Here is a 20401-nt window from a genome sequence, read left to right as displayed (position 1 = left end):
CGGTTTTGCACAATAAAATAGATGAAATGGGACAGAAGTAATCAAATTTCAGAAATCAAATTTCAGATTTCCATAATGGGAGGAAATCAGCTCATGCAATTATCATTTCTTTCACTGCTGTGAAGAATAATCAAATGTTGATGATATATCTTCAGGTGATTCCTATAGCCAAATTTGACTGAAATGCCTGTTTCCTGGAAGATACTCCAGACTTCTCTCTCAGATTCATTTATCGTGAAGATCCACCCCCCCCCACCTCAAACATCCTTACATACATAGAAATCTGGCAGCTGTGATGTAATGTTGCATCCTCGCTGAGGAAACGCGGAATTAGGCCTCATTAATTTCAATTTGTCTGCGCAGAATTGGCGTTATCCGTCTGTACCCATTAGTGTCACGCCATTTCTTCGACTGTTGCTAGCAGATAAACGGATGGGTGGTGTGCTGTAATTGAATTATTGGATGTCGTTGTTAATTGTTCTTGTAAATCCAAACACAACTGTACTTCACCTGTATTTTCCCAGGTACCCCCAATATACTCAGGTTACACATTTTCAGTATTAACCTTTTTTTTTTCCAAGATCCTGGGAATTTTATGTGGTAATGCTTGTGAAATGTTGGGAGCATTTATCAACTCTCTTCTGGTAAGGAGTTAAGGTTTCCAAACAAGTTTCAGGGAGATTTGAGCAATTGATAGATGCAAAGCTGTTTTGATTATGGGGTTTACATAGAAACATGTTTCTGAAATGCTGAAAAAATGTATTGCAAATGCATTTCAGCCAGAAATGCATTTCTGTAGAATTGATAAACGCGAAGTCATTTTAAAACGTGTTCGTAGGTCAGACCTGCCACTGCCAATCACTGCGAAACTACACATCTCTGCTTCTCGGGACAAACTGCGCAATGGAGCTGCACAATGACAAGGCCTCCGAGTCGACTCACGACAGAGTTGGTAAATGCAACAAATCAAGAAACGTGATCCAAAAGGCGTTGGCAAACACATTTTGATAGTGGGTATTGAAATGTATTTAAAATATGCTAAAAGTTGATAAACACTAGCCCTTGAGAAAGAAGCACTCTCTCATACCTTCCTGTTTGCAATCTTTTCTTTTTAACTCAAGTTTTCAAGTTGATCCGCCTTAAAGGGATCGTACAGTTTTGGTTGAGACCTAATTTCAAGTTTCTAACTTTTTTTTGTGAGATAATGAGAAACCTCTTATGAAATATGAAAGAGCATGTAATTCTACGAGGAATTCAACGTTTATTTGATAGAAATTGGTTTTAAAATGGCTGAGATATCCAAAAAAGAGTGATTCTTATAAAGTGTGGGACCCACACTTTATTATGATCGCTTTGTTTTACTTTGTTTTTGGATGTTTCAGTCATTCCAAACCCGATTTTCATCAAATAAACTTTGAATTCTTTTTGAAATGGTATGCTCTGTACTTTATCATAAGTGTTTTCTTGGTATCTCGCAAGAAGTTAAAAGCCCAATTTTCATCTCCACCAATACTGTACTGTCCCTTTAAAGATATCTTCTCAAAACTCTGAAGAATTCTGCTCAGGTTTTTGATGTCCTTCTTGGTCAAAAACTTTGAAGAATGTTGGTGTGCGAGTGATGATTTTGTTGTTGTTGATGGAATTCATGTCTTTGTCACTCACCATTGAAAAAAAAAGTTTTCCCCAGAATTTGTAAATATCATGTCATAATGACCACAGATTGGACAGCTGTTGTTTTTGTTTGTTTGTTTGTTTGATTTTTGCTGGATAAAAGTGTAAGAAGCTTTATGTATGTAAACTTTGAACAATGTCATATAGAATTGATTAATGTTGTATCATCAAAACAAATGGGTAATTAAGTAGGCTGCGGGAAATCTCTACATCTTCAGGCCTGTCAGTCACCGAATCCTTCTGGTCAACTGGGGTGACCTGCTTGAAAGTAGCTGTCTTATTTCATGGACCTACTACACATGGACTATGAACGGAGGTCTTTCTTTGATCCCATCATCACCACCGCCACCTGATTATGTGCATCTTGATGAGTACATTCAGGTGTCTGGACACTAACGATTGTGTGATCATGTATCGTCACTAACAAAAGAATTGTTTCCCTCATTTCAGTCTCTTTTTGCTGATGTGCCTTTTTTAGACGGAAATGTCTTTGAATAAATACAGATGATGAGGAGCAGCAAAACCTGAGAACATGACAAATTGATGGGTAATTGCTGATTCGCACATTTTCGCACACGCATAAGACCTTGCCTAATGGCAAGATATACCTGTTCTCTACCATTACCATCCCTTTTTGCTCTTGAATATTAAAAAGCTGCGGAAAAGTGAAATATTGAGATCACAGATGACAATCATTCTGCCAGAATGTTAGCTTTCTTTTAAGAACTGCCTGCTTCTCCCAAGCAGTATTGTTTCAGGCATGATTTCTTAACATACACCACAACTGCACATTCACTTTACTTGATTTTTGTGAGTTATTTTCTTCTGCGCATATAGTTTTAGATTTCTCGAATCTCCGTCTTGTTCTTCTCCCGGCTTGCTGGCGGTGATGATCATGGGATCAAAGCAGTGAAGCATGTTAAAAATGTCTTTGTGGCGCTTTTTAGATGTACGGGTGCATGAATTAATTAACGATACGATGAATGTCCTTGTATATTAGGTCCATGCTTATTTGAAGAGATATTCGGTTTGTTTGTCATTTTAAAAAAATAAGGTAATTTGTTGTATGCATGTGTGTGTGTCAGTGTTTGTTTTTGTGTGTGTGTGTTAGTGTGTGTGTGTCAGCCATGCTCTTGTATGCTTGCTAATTTACATGTCGATGGCACTGAATTTCATGTAAAATGATTAAGTGCTCAACTTGTTGTCGTAGCAATGACTAATGCAAGCATATGTTTCAAATTGAGATCAAAAAGTCAGTGAATACCTTTTAACACCTGAAGACTCATATAGATATGATTCAAGAAATCATTGGCACATGAGCACATCTTATTTTGTTCCTTTCATTTCAGAAGAAGTGTTGTTGAGTATTGAGCTACTGCCGCCTTTAACATACCTGGGAAATCAAAGAAAAGGAAGCTTTATGGGGGCAAAACAAACATGAGGAGCATGCCAGGAAGAATGTCATGTACAGGTGGACATTTCAGGGTGAGGGATAAAGTGGTTTTAGGGATGAAAGTTAAGCTTGGGGGGGGGGGGGGGAGGGGGAGGGGGCAAGCACGAATGAAACATGCAGAGGAAGAACACGATTTTCTGGTCGAATCTCTTTCCGCCCTACACGGCGCACCCGGGGAATGTTGGGCAGGAAATGAGCTGTAACACCGCGCTCCCTCCTCAGCGTCAGCAACAATTAAACACACGCCGCTGAGCGAGGACACGACCGCAAAAAACCGCCCCGTCTTTTATTGCGGCAAATGCAAGACTGTTCTCACATTTGCATGGATTCTTGAGTTGGAAAAATTGTATTTTTTTTTTTTATTCTTGCTGTTATTTTCTGTGTGTGTTTGTGTTGCTTAAGGGGAGCTTGCTTAAAGGGGCATTCCAGATGATTTTCATAATTTCACATCATGTACTACATAAATCAACAGCTCCATGTATAGATTTGTGGAATTTATTGTGGTCCTTTAGCAGAGAAATCAATACTCTGAAAAACCAAAAAATAAAAAAAATTACACTGAACAAGGATGATGACATAGGAGCCTCACATATCTCAGAAATGTAGCAATGCAATTCCTTTACAATACCACGTGCTTAACAAGTTCACCTGTGTAGAATTCATGCATGCTTTCTTCTTTCATTCTGCTTCCTTGAGCTCCTACTCATGCATACTTATAGTGAGGCTGCCATGTCATCATCCTTGTTCACTCTGATATGTTATAAATTTTGAAAACACTCCTAATACGGTAATCATCCCAATCACTGCAAATTCTGAGACTCACTAACCAGCTTGTCCATATATAGAAGTCTGAAAATCATCCGGAGGTCTCCGTTAATGTAGGGAGTTGTGCTCACCCCATCCTGCTCAATGTACGGTATGAATTCTCTTGTTGATACGTGTATGTACATGTACACCTGTGCAAAATAATCAATTGCTGCATGGTAACACACACATGCACATACTGCACACAAACTGCCCCAGGTATACCCATCCTTTTCATGACAGTGGTAATTTGTCATAGCTTTTAGAGTTCGATTCGTCTCAGCTTGTTATGACAGCTTGAGCCTCAAACACTTCTGTACGTCAAAATGCTTTTTAAGAAAAACCTATCATACAATGTAGGTATTCTGAGTTGAGATTGTAGCAAATATTCAAAGAAATGGACATCTGTGACTTCATAATACAAAATTGGTCAATAGAACTCAAATCCGAAATTTATAAAGACAGTAGATCTCAGAAATAATACCTGTTCTGTTACAAGTTTGTTGAATAATTTGCAGTTTGTATGATATTTTTGGTTACTTTGTGAAAAAAGTGGATTCAGTGCTTGTGGTTTGGACTGGTAGACAGCTTCCGTACTTGCATATATGTACATGTTTATTTGATTCTATTGACTTGACATTTAGATTTAGTATGAAGATATCTTGTTTTAAACATAATTGTGGGATATTAGAGAGACACATTGCATTCTTTGTTTATTTATAATGAGATGGGTCAATAAATGGCAAAACCGCTTTCTCTTTCAAATTGCAAATGTTGCTCTTTTACTCCATCCTTTGGAGAGGAAATGCATGCTAATGAAACGGAGCAAACTGCGCTCCTACGGCACGAAGAGCCTGCAGTGGATTACGCAACAGTGGAACCAATAAGAACACCAATGGTCCTTCATTCCCATTTTGAGGGCCAACAGACCCACAATCAATTTACGAAGAGTGACCAGTTGAAATTTACAACTTCCCGGCAGGGGGAATGTACGTACAGATATTTGGCTGGTCATCACAGTCTTTGTGATCGTGGCATATCTCTGTTGTATTTTTGCTATGTAATCTGCTGCGGATCTAGAGTGTAAACTCAATTATGGTTTAAATGGTGATCTCCACAAGATATACATCATACTCTACAAGTATGGTACGTGTGAATTGCGTGTCTGCCATAAAAAGAACTCTTTCTACATTGTTTTTAACCCACTCCCTATGAAATTCTCAATTTCCCACAGACCTTGTGCAGAGATCCACTGTGTTCCTAAAGCAATATGGGTTACATTGGGTGTAAGTACTATTAAAGATTACCTGTAAATATAATCAAACTTGCCTTTCATAGAAAAGTGTGCACCTGTTTATAGAGACCGCCTGTTCACAAAGATCACTCGGTTTGTTTTCCCAAGAAGGTATCACCTCCTTGGTTCTCCCTTTTATAGCATTTCACCTGTAATAGTGAACCTGCCTGTAAAGACCACTCTTTCTTTGTCCCCAAGGTGGTTCATTTAACCCTTTGTATACTGTGAGTGCTAATAGGGCACATAAATCCCCATAGCATTGTATACACTGTCCAGAGTCACTATCATAGAAAGAGTTAAAGGGATTGTACAGTTTTTGTTAAGACCTAATTTCAGATTTCTCAATTTTTTCGGTGAGATAATGAGAAACCTCTTATGAAATATGAAAGAGCATGTAATTCTATGAGGAATTCAATGTTAATTTGATGAAAATTGGTTTTGAAATGGCTGAGATATCCAAAAAAGAGCGATTCTAATAAAGTGTGGGACCCACACTTTATTAAGATCGCTTTGTTTTACTTTGTTTTTTGATGTTTCAGTCATTCCAAACCCGATTTTCGATTTTTTGACTTTGAATTCCTTTTAAAATGGTATGCTGTGTACTATATCATAAGTGTTTTCTCGGTATCTCGCAAAAAGTTAAAAGCCCAATTCTCATCTCCACCAATACTGTACTATCCCTTTAAACAAGGTTTACCTACGTACAAGAGAGGAAAGTATTTAAAGGGTAATACCATCCTTTCGAGTGGTCTAGCAGATAAGAAATTGCCTGCCTCCCCCACCCCCATCACCACAGATGTACATCTCAACATGGAAATGATGACCATTAGGTGTAGGAAGTGGAAAACTATGAAAAATTTAACTGAGATTCTTCTATGCGCAGCATGCTACTGGAGAATGTCAATGTACTGATAAAGCTGTGTGAGTCATCGATGAAATGCATGAATTATCAGGAATCTAGGGGCCTTGGAGTGTATGCCTCCTAAAATAGATTGGTTCTTTTCTTACAGATTTAAGACCAGAAATAAGACAGTAAGAATAGATGATCAATTCCTGGGCATGATTTGATATTTCTTTAAGATTAGAGTGTATTTATGACCTCTAAGCTAACGCAGAGTTCAACTCAGAGCAGATAAAGTGATGATGAGCCAAATTAGGATGTCTGTGAGTAGCCTTGATTCAAGTCTGTAGACTGCTTTGGGAAATCTCAGGTTACTCTGTGAAATACTGCTTGCACATCAGGCTCAGGTGTAATACTTCCATATTGGCTTTATGAAATAAGGGTGATGGGGAAGGGTAGGTCATTAACAGGACTTGTAGCTCTGTATCTGAAGACACAGTCTCTCTTCAGACTTTTGTATATTTTGTAGAATTTGACAAGGCATTACCTATTATAGAAATAGCCTTCGTCCTGGAATTAAGGCTACTAGAGCAGTCAATGACATGGACGGGGACAAACTATTTCTGGGCTGAATATAAAGACGTATGTAGACTACAGATGGGAGTGGTGAGATCTGTATATCTGGGTGAGGTCTATATATAGCTGGCAAGGGTTCGTAAGTGGGGGAAATTGAGTTTCTGCGAGTTTTCAGTATTCTGCGTCACGGCAATGATAGCCAAGATGTCGTAGGTGTTGTAGCATTGCTTGATAAACTCTGTCTTGGCTTCTGCATATACCATAACAGTGTGGACTGATAGAAGGGGTGATCAACCCAACAGGGAAAGTAAGCCAAAATTTTAACAGGAAGACAAAACCAATGGATTTAGAAAACAAATTTAAAGAGATGAATTGACAAATATCAATCATCAATTATTTATTCTACTTATTTTTACCAATCAAAATTAAGATTTTCCAGTATTGCCTGGAGATATTCTGGCAAGTGAGCACTGAGACATACACTAGGCATAATAAAAGGAGAAGACCATGACAAGCTTAGCATGAAACAAGTTTAAGATTACAAATTAACAAAACTAAAATCAGAGGATTTGAATTTGCATCATTTTCGTGCGTGTAAACCTACTCTTGTCATAAAAGACCTATTCCCAGTAAAATCAAGGGGATGGTATAGTATTGGTAGAGATGAGGATGGGGCTTTTAACTTTTTGCGAGATACCAAGAAACCACTTATGAAATAGTACAGAGCATACCATTCTGAGAGGGATTCAAAGTTTATTTGATGAGAATCTGTTTTGGAATGGCTGAGACATCCAAAAACAAAGTAAATCAAGGCAAACATAATAAAAGGTGGGTCCCACCTTTTAATAGGATTGCTCTATTTTGGATATCTCAGCCATTTAAAAACCAATTTTCATTAAAAAAAAAAACACACACACGCAAGCAAACATTGAATTCCTCTTGAAATTACATCCTCTTTCACATTTTATAAGAGGTTTCTCATTATCTCACATGCAAAAAAAATGTTCGAAATCTGAAGTTAGGTCTAAACCCAAAACTATACAATCCCTTTAACCCTTTCACTGTCTTAGAGGTGACAGAATGACCTCGTACCAATATACATTGTATCTCCAGACGCCATGCCATCTTCTGCAAGTGTATGCTTCATTGAGCAGAAGATGTTAAAAGTTGGCGGCCAGTAACATGTAATGATTTGAATGCCTGCCAGCATATAGTGGGCATGAAGGCCAGTTGATCACCTAGATTTCAGTCAAACCTAGAAACATTTTCTGGTGTTGTTGTTGTTGTTTTGTTCCCTGCAAGACCCTACCAAGTTTGTTTGTTTGTTTGTATTTTTTTTTGGACATCTTTGTGCTGGTTCCAGATACTGTATTCTAGCTCTTTAAAGTGAATATATGGTACTGTAAAACCAGGAATTTTCATGTGAGTTGAATTTCACAAATTTTGCTAGAGCTAAGATTTGGGAAATTAAAATGCACACGAAAGTTCTTGTCTATGCAATGTGCATTGAATGCCAGTGACAACTAGCAAAAATTTCATGCTGCAAGAAAAGGCCATCGGCTCCAATTCGCGAAAACTCATGCCGCAAAAATATATTGCTTTACAGTAGCTGCTGAATGCATAAGAGGGAGAATCGATAGTTTCTTTAACCCATTGAGGACGAGACCCGAGTATACTCGGGCAGGTGTCTATGGGATATGCTTGTTGTAGCAAAATCAACCTGTCCCCAATGGGTTGATTTTCCTTTCATTAACTCTGAGGGTCTGAGGAATACCCAGTATCAACAGAATACTTTTCACTTGAAATATCATTTATGATGCAACTGTCACTTAATTGATACATCCTCTTCCAGTTTTGCTCATTGACAGTCTATCCAGTTCTAATCAACCTGTGAATCTGGTTAATTAGATTCACAGGTTTAGCATTCAATACATTAAAACAGAACAAACTGATAATTTGTGATGTGCATGCAGGTGTGACTATGAGGGAGCACCTGGTAATGAGATTAGATGTACACCACATGCATAAGGTTAAACTCCAGCCATAGGGGAAAATTCCTAATTAATGGTATTGTGAGGTAGTTAAGAATTAAAAAAAAAGAGAGAGATAGTTTTGTTTGATAGTCAAAATGTAGCTCTGTCTGCAATATTTCTTTTAATATGTGTTTGCATATGGTATGTTTTCCTATCTTTTAAATGTAACTAGGTCAAAATGCAAATCAAAACTCGCTAAAAGATGCATGTTTTACAGATAGCTTCAAAATTGAAATGTGACATAATTCTTGAGAAAGAAAAAGTCCCCTCAGTATTGATACCATTTTTTTTTTTTTGCAGACGCATATTCCATGTAGATTCTGTTGAATTGCATTGATGCTGTAAAAAAAAAAAATTCAAGTGGAAACATATACACATGATATAAACCTTTGTTTGTTTTGGGCAACAGGCAGAATGTTCCCACCATGGGGTTTGGAATGCTCTTCTTTGAAGCTGGTTAACATCTCTCAAGAGCTTTCAAATCTTTTTTTATGGAACATTACTTTCACCCTTTATCATCGTCACATACAATGTATAATGTTGCAGAACATTGTAGATTATGATTAGGCAGAGAGGAGGTGCAAAGTGCTTGTAGATCTTACTGTATTCTCCAGTCAATAATCAAAGCACCGTGAGTGCAACTGCATCTAAGTGCGATGATATTAGGAAGAAGTATCCTTCTTTTTTTGCACGTAGACACAAACAAACCAAGCGGATACAATTTAGAAATGCCTATTACTTTCTCAGCAATGGGATCATGCTTTAATGGAAAGGAAAACCTTCACACCGATCCCATTATGTTGCTAAGAAAAACACAGTCGAGAAAAAGTTCCGCTGATCTTCCTGTGAAGAATAGGAAACAAAGAAAATAAAAGAGAGTTAATCTGGTTGGTGTGTAGTTTGCTCTAGGCTCCGCCCCTTCACCCCTACCCTCCCTGGATCCTCTCAGCAAGTCAGCCAATCAGAGCAAAGCCACGCCCCCTGCTGGCCATTATCAACAGGTGAATGTGCACTCCACTACGTGCACGCAAGCACACACACACTCATCACACACAACCAAACCTTGGGATCCGTGGATGTGTTGCTTCGCACAGTCTCAAGCATATGCAGTCTGCACTCTCCACTGAGTGTGTGAACTGTGAGGATTATATTTTCGACCTTGTGTGGTTATTGTGCCTACTACTGACTGTACATTTGAAAATACTTTGGAACCTTACTCCCTGTGCAGTGGATGACACACGTTTTGCAGTGTGTGCTCATTAATGTTTGTGAGTATCTCTTGTGGGGCTTTTATTGATTTACTGCCAAGAAAAAAATGACATAAAAGCCATACACTCACTTGGAGAATCAGCTACACTGTTATTCTGTTCCTAAATGGAGTGTTGCGAGCTGTAGTCTGCCTTATCTGGATTTTATAGCTAGGTTTGGACTATTCATGTGTTGCTTCTCTCCAAATTGGACCTGGATATCTCTTCTTAAGTCTTCAGGTGAGCAAACTTCCATAATATATTTCAAAATGATTTGATATGATTTGATATGATATACTTTTATGGTTCTTTTTGTAGAAGTGATAGCCCAGTCTTGATCAGACCTTGTACTTGTACATATGCTGTGTGATTAATCTGAATTGATATCCAACTTACAGTATCAGCTGTAATTCACATTGTAATTTTCTTAATACCTGGGCCCCGTTTTATCGAAAGATGTAGTCGATTATAAATTTCCTTAACACACAGGCTGCCATAGACTTATGATAGAAATCAACTATATGATTAATTATAACTCTTCATAAAACAGTGCCCTGATAGTTATCCCACTCCCATGAAAAATGGGGGAAAAAAAGTATGTTGGCTTCAAATCTAACAGCAGTTAAATGATTATGATGTCAAAATCCTGTGCAGCAATGTGGCCCTTAGGCCTATCATATTTCTTCGGAGGGAATGTAGCGCAAGGCTAAAATAAGATTAATTGACATCCATACTGGGTCTTCAAGAACGAGGGAGTGAGGTCATGACATAGGACAGTGCCTACAGATATATTTGCTTTGAAAGGGATTAACACTTTGTAGACCAACATACTAAAATCCTGTTGACATCGTGTATGAATAAAATGCAAACTGGAGTGAAAGGGTTTATTTTGGCTCAGGTGGATGTATTAACCCATTCCATACTGAATTCTAAAATCCCCATAGACTTAATACACAGGCCAACAGGTTACCGTATGGAACGGGTTAAATAGCATTCCATAAGGATGGGGACCTTTGTATGCCCATTGTCCAGAGGCCCAAACTGACCAGAGGGCTGTGTGTCTGTTCGCTGTGTATTTGCTTGTCTGTATGTCAGTGCTTGTTTTTGATTATATGCATATATGTTCTTTTTTATGATATGAGATTTATAGCCTTCTAGAGATTTGCCTAGTGGTGCATTAATGTTAAACATTATTTTTTCCCTTGGAATATAATTTCTTCATGTGTCTATAAAACACAGGGACCAGCAAACACTGTATATTATGACCTTTGTCTGAAAAATGATACAGCATTACTAGCTAAGTTTCAGCTGAGCACTTATTGCACATATTCACATTGTGTGTGTGTTTTTTTTTCCCCATGTAGATGTCTCACCTTTTAAATGGAATATGAAGGAAACATTATTTTGTTGGTAGTTGAAATGTGTCACAGAAACATTGTGATCTTAAACTGCTTTCCCTGCATTTATTTGTTATATGAACGGTTGTATTCTGTGTTATGGATAAACCAAAGAAAAGTCAAGGCAAAACAAAAAAGTCACAGACATTTTGTGTGTTCTACAACGTTCCATAACAGAAACAAAGAAGTCGGACAATGACTGCAACGAAGCAGTAGCATTCCATTCTTCTTTTTTTTTCTTTTTTCTGGTATTCAACAAGTAAAATGCTTATTACACCCTGTAATTTGCATGCCTCTGTTTAATTTCAATGGGGAACTCTGAATGTAGCATAAGAACTTAGTGTAACAATCTGATTTGATCAAATGTATGACCAGCGTTGTATGTCAGAGGATAAAACCGCCACTTCATATTCATCACAGTGACAGGAGTTGTAATTTGGTGAGGAATGCGATAAACGTTGACTTCTATTGAAACAGCTGATCGAGTGGTATTTACTGACCCGGTTTATTTGGCATTTGACAAGAAAGATATATTTCTCTGAATAGAAATGTAATAGTTCCAGTGGAATTTGGACAAGTGTGTAATTGTATTTGTCTGTTTGGGGTGGGGGTGGGGGGTCGGGGTTGGTGGGGTGTATGGTATGGGTGCAGGGTGAAGAAAGGGGAGGGGCAGAAAGGGGGAAGGGGAGGGGCTGAAAGGGAAAATGTATCCCATAATCATAACAGCTGTTAAACAAACAGATGAATAAAACTTGTTACCATCTACTACGGTTCGTGTTTGTTCTTTTTTGATACTCACAGTGTGAATTATTTGTGAAAGCACCCATGAACTTGTTAACTGTCGCGGCATGTGCCGAGGGGAGAAAAGACATTCTCATCTTGCAAATCAAGATTTCCTCTTGCCGGGATTGGCCTGCGGTGTCTAGACCGAGATGTGTCGCCCCACTGCCGTACCGCGGCAGGTTTTTTTCGGTGGGGGACACCTGTTATTGGCTCGTGAAGAAGAATCACAAGGGAAGGAGCTTCATGAATGAGGGAATGAGTGTGAGTAACGTTGATGAGGAGCGAAGATTCTAGTGTGAACTCCACTGATTTGTTGGATTTTTGGGGATCGCATGGCGGTAACTGGTGAGGGGAGACAAAACAGCAGAGTTTACTTGAAAACTTTTGTCTACTCCTGAGGAAATTAGTAAAGTTCAGCAGCTTTTCAGCATCAACGGATAGTGAGTTATGAGAAAGCTTTTTTTTTTTCCCCATTGTAGCTGTTGTTTTATGTTATCAATCATGAACATGACTGCTAGCTGCTATCATGTTTTTTTTTTGCTCAGCGCAGTGCATTTGAGTCTGTAAAGCATACTTCTTTATATTTGCTGTAAAAGTGGACATACTTTGTGCATTTCAGTGCCTTGAAACTGGCATGGAAATAAGAGCATGCAAAGAGGAAAGCACACAATTTTTTTTTTTTGCTTCTTACAATTACTTACATGTAATGCTAGTTTATATTTTGATGCCGCAGATTTTGAAACACACAAAATTTGTCTTTTATACCTGGCTGAGGAGCCTGAAAAATTACTCCCACTAAACTTCCACTTTTGCAGTACAGGCCAAACATGTGACAAATTTGACCTGACATTGAGTCATTCCCTGTGCCAAAAAGCTCATAAAAATGCTGACAGTAATGTTTGTACATGTATGTATGCCTCACAGAAGAATATTGACACACCATATAAGAATGATCCATGTGCTGGTCTCAAAATACTTGGTTTAACCAGTGGGCTCCGTACAGCAGCAGAGGCCTGTGTGTACATGGCTACTTATTTCAACAAAGCTCTTCCACAGACGGCATTTTTGGGGCACTCCCCTCCAAATTTTGCCCTCTTTTTTCTATACGTGTTCTTATTAATGGAGGCTTGTACAGCAATCTTGTTAACAAGGTCAATGCCCTTTAGAAACTCCAGCTGTACTATTGATTGGATAATGACACAGGGCAGGCTTAGGGTAGCTGTTTAATTTCGGTGCAGAGGGCTGTCTGTTGTGAGTGGATTTAGAAAACCATAAAAACCACATTAATGCCTCCTGGTCCATGGCAGTTTGTGCCCACACTCCCAGATCACTGGTACAAACTTGAGAGAGGAAAAAAAAAATGAATGAAAAGAGAGATCAGTAAAAGAATGCTAAAAGAACTCGGCCCATTGCATAGGTATAGCACACTTTTTAACCAATTAATACATACCAAGGGGTGCTGTGCTTTCTTAGTCCCTCTTCAACAAAAGCTATCACGACCTTAATCTTAACTCTCCTCTTAACTCGGTCCTTATGGGAACCTGGTGGCCTGTGTATTATGCCTATGGTAATTTCAGAATTCAGTATGGAACGGGTTAAAAGCCTTTTCTCGCTGGCAGAAATTTTGCTAAGCTCTGGCAATTGGTGAGGCTAAGGCTCCCCTTAAGCCTCACCTATTTATCAGGCTTAAACTTTTAATGGCACTGCTTCTGTTCTCCTTGGTCTTTTAGAAAGTGAGCTATAGCCAGCCTACTGATAGTACAGGACTGTCAAGCAATGCAAATTGTTAACCCCTTTCTTCCACTTAACCAAATTTTTTCGACTATTGCGAGGCTGACTGGAGTTTGAATTTTCAAATTTTCCACTCCTGTCTGATTGTGTTGCACCCAAACTGGTCTGTACGTTATATTACCAGGGGTACAGTAGCAGGTACCATCTTGAGCAAGAAACCAAGCATCTATCCGTACGATAGATCTACTCTTTATCAGGTGTATTGATTTGGTGTATTGATGACAGCACACTCAGCTTCCTTCTCTGCTGTCCCAAGTCCCACAAGGGGAGAATGAAAATCAATGTAAATGTGAGCGAAGAATTGAATCTTATTGTTTGAGGTTCACAAAGACACCAGAGGGTGATATCAATTAGTCGGAGGCTGAGTCAGGAAAGCGTTAAGGTTCTTAAACATCGACACGTCTGACTCCCATTGCTACATCCGACTCATGTTGCTACGCACAAAATTGAAGGAGCCCTCACATTTTAGTCCATGCGGTCTCCATTACATCTTGTGCCAAGGTAGTCCTAGATCATAGATGAAATACGGGCAAAGGTGTAGCTGAAGCCACTATTCAACTGTAACCACCAGCAGGATTTTCATTCTTCTTCTTCTTTTTTTTCATCACCTATGAGAAACTGATATATTCTCAGAATGACAGATATACTGAATTTCTTGGAATGCTTGCACACATACATGTATCTCTGCATTGTACTGTATCCTAATGGAATTTGGGAGTACCATCTTTTTCAACTGCGTGGAGAATTATGATATTTTGAATGCACAGGCATTAAAGGAGAGTATCATACATGAGATGAAGTTTAATGAGAAACATTCTTAGATGCCAGTTTCTAAGTGGAACTAAAGTTTGGTCGCCAGGGGAGTTGTATCGGTTGGAAGAGGGATGGTAATTTTGAGAGGCAATTCCCAATGAGCAGAAGGGGATCTCAATTCTTACTTTGTTTTTGTGTTCGGAATTGATGTAAATCATAAGTTTGTCTTGCATTCTGTTAACTACTATGTGATCTAGATCCAAAAAAAAATCAAGCTTAAATCACTTCATTAAAATGACTATGACCCCCCCCCCCCCCCCAAGCTGTTCACCACCCATTGCAATTGTGACAAAACTTTGCCCTAAATGGTGTGTGAAAGGATTTAGGCATTGCTGGGTCGGTGGTAGTAATAGATCTGTAAGGATAATTAAATGGAGTGAGTAAGTTCTGAATGTTTATGGCTATGCTATGCAGACACTCAGTAATAACCTGTAAACCCAGTAGGTAGTGTAGAACATTGCATGGTACATGGCAGTGTTATATTTTGTGTAGCTTCCCATTGTACGAAATGTCCACTGCCAAGAGAGTGGCTGGCGTTTCTAAGGATGCTGCTTTTGATGGCCCTGGATGCTGCTGCCATGGCAACATACAAGCCTCGGCTTCTCCTGCATTCATAAAGCCTCTTGTGAAAATTGCTTATCTTAGGGACCCAGGAAGTGCTATGTTTTCTTAGTGTGCCTATTGTGACAGGGTTGGGCATTCAAAGTATAATACTGCACCTATTTGGCACAAAATTTCCTTGTTCATGTAAAAGTTTTAAAGTTTGATATGTGGTGCATGGTAGACTATGTACTATTTGAAAACAAAAGGGTAAGAAAAAATGGTGATGGAATTTTTTGCTAAGCAGAAACTGCCATAGAAAAGTCATCTGTGAAATTCAGTTTTTAACTTAAAAGGGGCATCTACCCTGTTAATGGAAATAAAGAAAAAACAACAAATTGCATGAAGAAGCCTATGTTAGATACTAACCCATTGAGGACTGGCTGATTTTGCTACAATACGCATTTCCCATAGACACTTGCCTGAGTGTACTCAGGACTCATCCTCAACAGGTTAAAAACCAATATGATAGCTGAGTAACATCTACATTGTATAGTGTGCAGGCAGATAAGCTGCAAGCAAGAAAATTGTACTGCATATGACTAGCTGCAGGTGTTACAGAGGTTTGTTTTCATGTTGTGCAGATTACATCACCATATTCTCAAGTGTAACATACGGACGATGAAGTATGTGACCAGACAAAACAAGCAATATGGATAAAAGGGTACAGCAATTATTCATGATGAAGTACGAACACGGGACTATAACTATGTGGCATCAAATGTTTTCCTGCCAGATCTATGCATACAATTGGGGCTGTCCGAATTGTGCGCTCAGAATGTGGTCCTAAAACTGGCCATATTGGCCTTTGTGTCCGAAGAGTTCTCTTTTCTCTGTGACAGCCACCATTCATATCATTTTGTGAAGACTTTTCCCGACTACTTTGCAGAACATAATACTGCACACTGTGTGGTGTTTACCTTACGCCCCTGGATGAAGTCATTATAAGGAATGTTACGAAATAAGAGGATTAAATGCTGTGCGGATTAAAAAGGGGGTAGGAAGGGGATTTGTAAAGAAGAGGGCCTCATTTTTGTGCATTACCTCTATCATCAAGAGGATATTGGGCAATGGTCTATGTCCACTGGTATTTAGCCAAGGCAATGCTAAGTGTGTGGGCGTGGCTGTGGTACACAGAAGAGATTGGTTGTCTTGTTTAACGGATTACCGTGGCAACCCGAGAGGATGCCTTACTATCTTGCAGGTGAGCCGGAGATCTCCGCTGTCACCTTCAGAAGAGTTTTCAAGTGGAGTTCGCAGAATCTGCAGTCTCTCTTTTGTAATCGCATTGGTCTGCGAATTTTGGCCCATCCCTTGGGAGGGAGGGGGATCCTGCAATGCACAATAGTCATCATACTGTCTATCACATGGCCATTAGACATCTCAAGAATGGTAAGAAAGAGAAGTAATCCAAGAAAGAGACATGTACATGTATCCATCATGGTTGGGTGCCAAATATGCTTCGTGTGTCTTTGCATTGCGCGATATTGTCGTCGGCAGAAGTAGTGTCTACACTGTGTTTTAAAAATTCTTTATAACTTTTTTTTTGGGGGGGGGGTGGCCTTCGGGTGGGGGGATTAATGAAGCATTTTGTCTGATATTTTTTTTTTTTCTGATAAGTTTGCTCTCAGCCAATCAGATGCAAGGCTTTCAGTAGCTTATATAAGTTTGCCAGGGAAAAAAAAAATCTGACAAAACGCTGCATGAAATGCCCCCCTGATCTTTATCAGAGCATACGTTTTTCTGTGTGGGAGAGAACAACAGGAAACTTTAAATGATACTTTTAGATGATTAATTGTGGCATTATAACAAGGATTGATATTGAGTTGAATTCATTGCAGTTTTTTCTTCCTCTTTTTGTTTAACCCATCATACCCGAAAACCACACTAATGTGGTTTAATGCTGCATGTTTTTATTTCGAGATTTTATCATTCAGTGTCAGCAATTCACAAAGTAGGATAAAAACTTCTCTTTCATTAAAGCCCTCCCTTATGTTGGTTATGTCCAATTTGTTTGTATCAATTTCATTCATTCATTCATTTCAAGCGTATGGCACAGTGTGCCTGGTTGATACGGGCAGGGAGGTGGGTCTGTTGATACCGTTTGCTTACTATTGCTGGTCACCTGGGGCGAATCAGGTGGGGTCGGCATCATTCCCCTATTTCCTCGTGTTGGTAGGGGGACCACTTCACTGGGTTAACACCCTGCTGATTGCGATGAATGAATGAAGTGGGGTCTTTTACCGTGTGTGAGTGAGTCGTGGCTTACTCACACAGGGGACCTCCATTTGATGTCCTATCCGAGGGACAGTGTGCTTTGTCTCTTTTATACCAGTGGGGATGGAATGCTTACACATGACATTGCATCTAGTGCAACTTGGGAATTGAACCTGGTACCCTTGGATCTGGAGGCAGATGCGCTACCTACCGACTGAGCCATATATCACAACCAATTACAGGTTTATCAAGTCCTCACAGTCTATAATTAATCCTTATATTATTGCCACTACATCTTCAAAGTTTATGAGATAATGTTGCTGTCTTAAATGGACAAATATTTGTATTTTTTAGTGAATATGTGTAGATTTAATGCACTTTACCAGTTTCTTCTAATTGTTCTCCATTCCAGGATGGCAGTTACTCTCAGAGTTGTCAATCTAATGTGGACAGTATTTCTATGGTCGGTATTATCCCGGGATTTGATGGGTTAAGGTGTGTTATAGGTGTATGTGGTATTTCATTTACATGTAGGTGGTATGCACTATTAGGCAGCTATTCAGTTGGATGCATTTTAGAGATATATTTAGCGGTGGTTAGATGGCTTATCTATCGACGAGATCAAGCTTTTCATGAATGTGGCGTCTATGAGCTTTTGTAAAAATTCAATGGCTCAACTGATAACATCTTAGCCTTTCACGAATTCAACTGTATGAAATGAAAACTCATGATGAAAAAAAAGATTGCCTTTGTTTTCATGCTTCCTAAATTCATCCATGAGGATATGTGTTTGTACTGTTTTAGTCTTCAGCATCAGCAATTGCGTAGACTGTTCGTTGAAGCAAATGCATTTCCCAATATTTCTAATCTGAATGCTCTGCTCTGCACGATAACCCTGCCTCTTTGTTTAACCTTTGAGACACTGAAGATTCTGTGTTAATGTTCACTGGAAGACACAGCAATATTGCTCTCATTTCAACACCATTCTAAATGATGTGAAATAGCTCACTGCAAGTTTATTTTTGTCCATTATAAGTTTTGTTTATTTTTGTCTATTAATTAGAAAATATCTTTATTTGAAAGCCTAAGACATAGATACCAAAAGAATGATGTGTCACAGAGGTAATTCTTACATACATTTTTGATCTTTTACCTTTTTCTAATTACATAATTATACATGTATATACTATATGAAACAAAGGTAAAGCATGAAAACAGATGGGCGGTTTCGAGTGCTTTGGGGGAGTAATAAGATTTCAATGATTAATGAGTTAAAGGTACAACTTACCATTTGCAGATGAAACAAAAACCTAGCTTTAATGCTTCAAAATAGTTTTAAAATGTGAGTTAGAGATAGAAACAACCAATGTAAAAAAATGAATCAGTATGATAAATATTAATTATTGTTAAATATACAACATGTGAACAATAGTTATGACAAAAATGTTTCTAGAATAAACCATCTACAGTTATGGTTTATTGAGGAAAATAGTACATGGTAGGATGTTTTGTGATACAACTGACCTACACATATGCATCAAATGTGATATCTCGAACATTTTTTCAATCACTGCTCCCAAGAGTAAACTGTACCTTTAAACATTGCATGGCTTCTTGGGAGCTGTTGTTAAACAGCAAACATGATCACTGCTCTCATCAGGTCATTCTGTCAAGATTCTCAGCAATTTTTTGAGTGGCCAACAGATTTTGCAGTAAATCCCATATCATATGCATTCTTGAATAAGTTCCCACAATTATTTGCTAGAAATGATGGCTGCTTTGTATTGTGTGGTAACCAACTGAGTGTGCCTCAGACAAATTCTTTGTGAAAAGGCAATATGTCTTTATATCAGCACCTAAAATGTTTGTGCAATACTAGAACCGTTTCTGTCTTTGTACTCCACATTCTAATCTCGCCAGTATCAAATGCACAACATACTCATCAAAACTTATAAAGATCCGTATGGTTTGGATGTGTAAATATAGATAGGTAGGTCCATAACAACCTACATATTTGCAGGACACAAAGTCCACATTCGACTACTGCACTGATGGCTGTTGGTTCAGTCATTATTCTTCAGTTTCAGTTTTAATTCATTTGATCTATCCACTGTCAAAATGAATCGTGACAAACTAAAGACAACATTCTCGTCAAAATATAAACACAAGTTCTTGAAGAGTATATAGGGCCCCTACAGTGTAGATACAATCACAGGTATACAGGAATATATTTTTAAAGTACAGGTTGAGGAAGTTGTCATCTCTAAGCAGTTTGCTTGACTGGGATAGCGTTCTGATTTTCAAACGAAGGAAGCAGACTATGTAGGTGAAAGGTCAAAATCCCTCCCTACCCCACCCCCAACTCCCGCCACGTGCTGCGATCGGTCTGACTGCTGCACCGGTAAACGTGCAGAGATTACTTCAACGTTGATTTTTTTTTTTTCGTCCCCTTACCTCCACTTCTTGCCGGCGTCCGTCTTGGGGAACAATCTGGCAAACGCATTGCGATTTGCAAGACCAGTGAGGTCAAAGAACCAACAGTAGCGTGGTGGGGTAGCTACAATTTCTTTTTCTCCTCTCTATTTTTTTTTTCTACTAAATTTCACAGCATGTGTGGAAAAAGACAAGGGGGGGGGGGGAGAGAGAGAGAGAGAGAGAGAGAAAGAAAGAAAGAAAGTGGGAGAGAGGGAGAGAAAGAGATGGGGTCAACCATACTTTTCTGGACAAGGGCAAGATGTATGTCACCTGCTCTGTGGAAGACTGGAGCAATGAACCTCTCTGTAGCAAAGAAACATCTGGATCCTTAGCATTCCCCTGTCAAGTCCATGTGCATTAATCACCAACTAATTAATGAAGTGCAGGGGGGAGGGGACCAGACTTT

Source organism: Diadema antillarum, unplaced genomic scaffold (genome assembly GCF_040938485.1).
Source record: "Diadema antillarum isolate AM-2024a unplaced genomic scaffold, OU_Dant_1.0 seq00000637_RagTag, whole genome shotgun sequence".
Lineage (NCBI taxonomy): Eukaryota > Metazoa > Echinodermata > Echinoidea > Diadematoida > Diadematidae > Diadema > Diadema antillarum.
Note: the sequence above shows the minus strand (reverse complement) of the source record.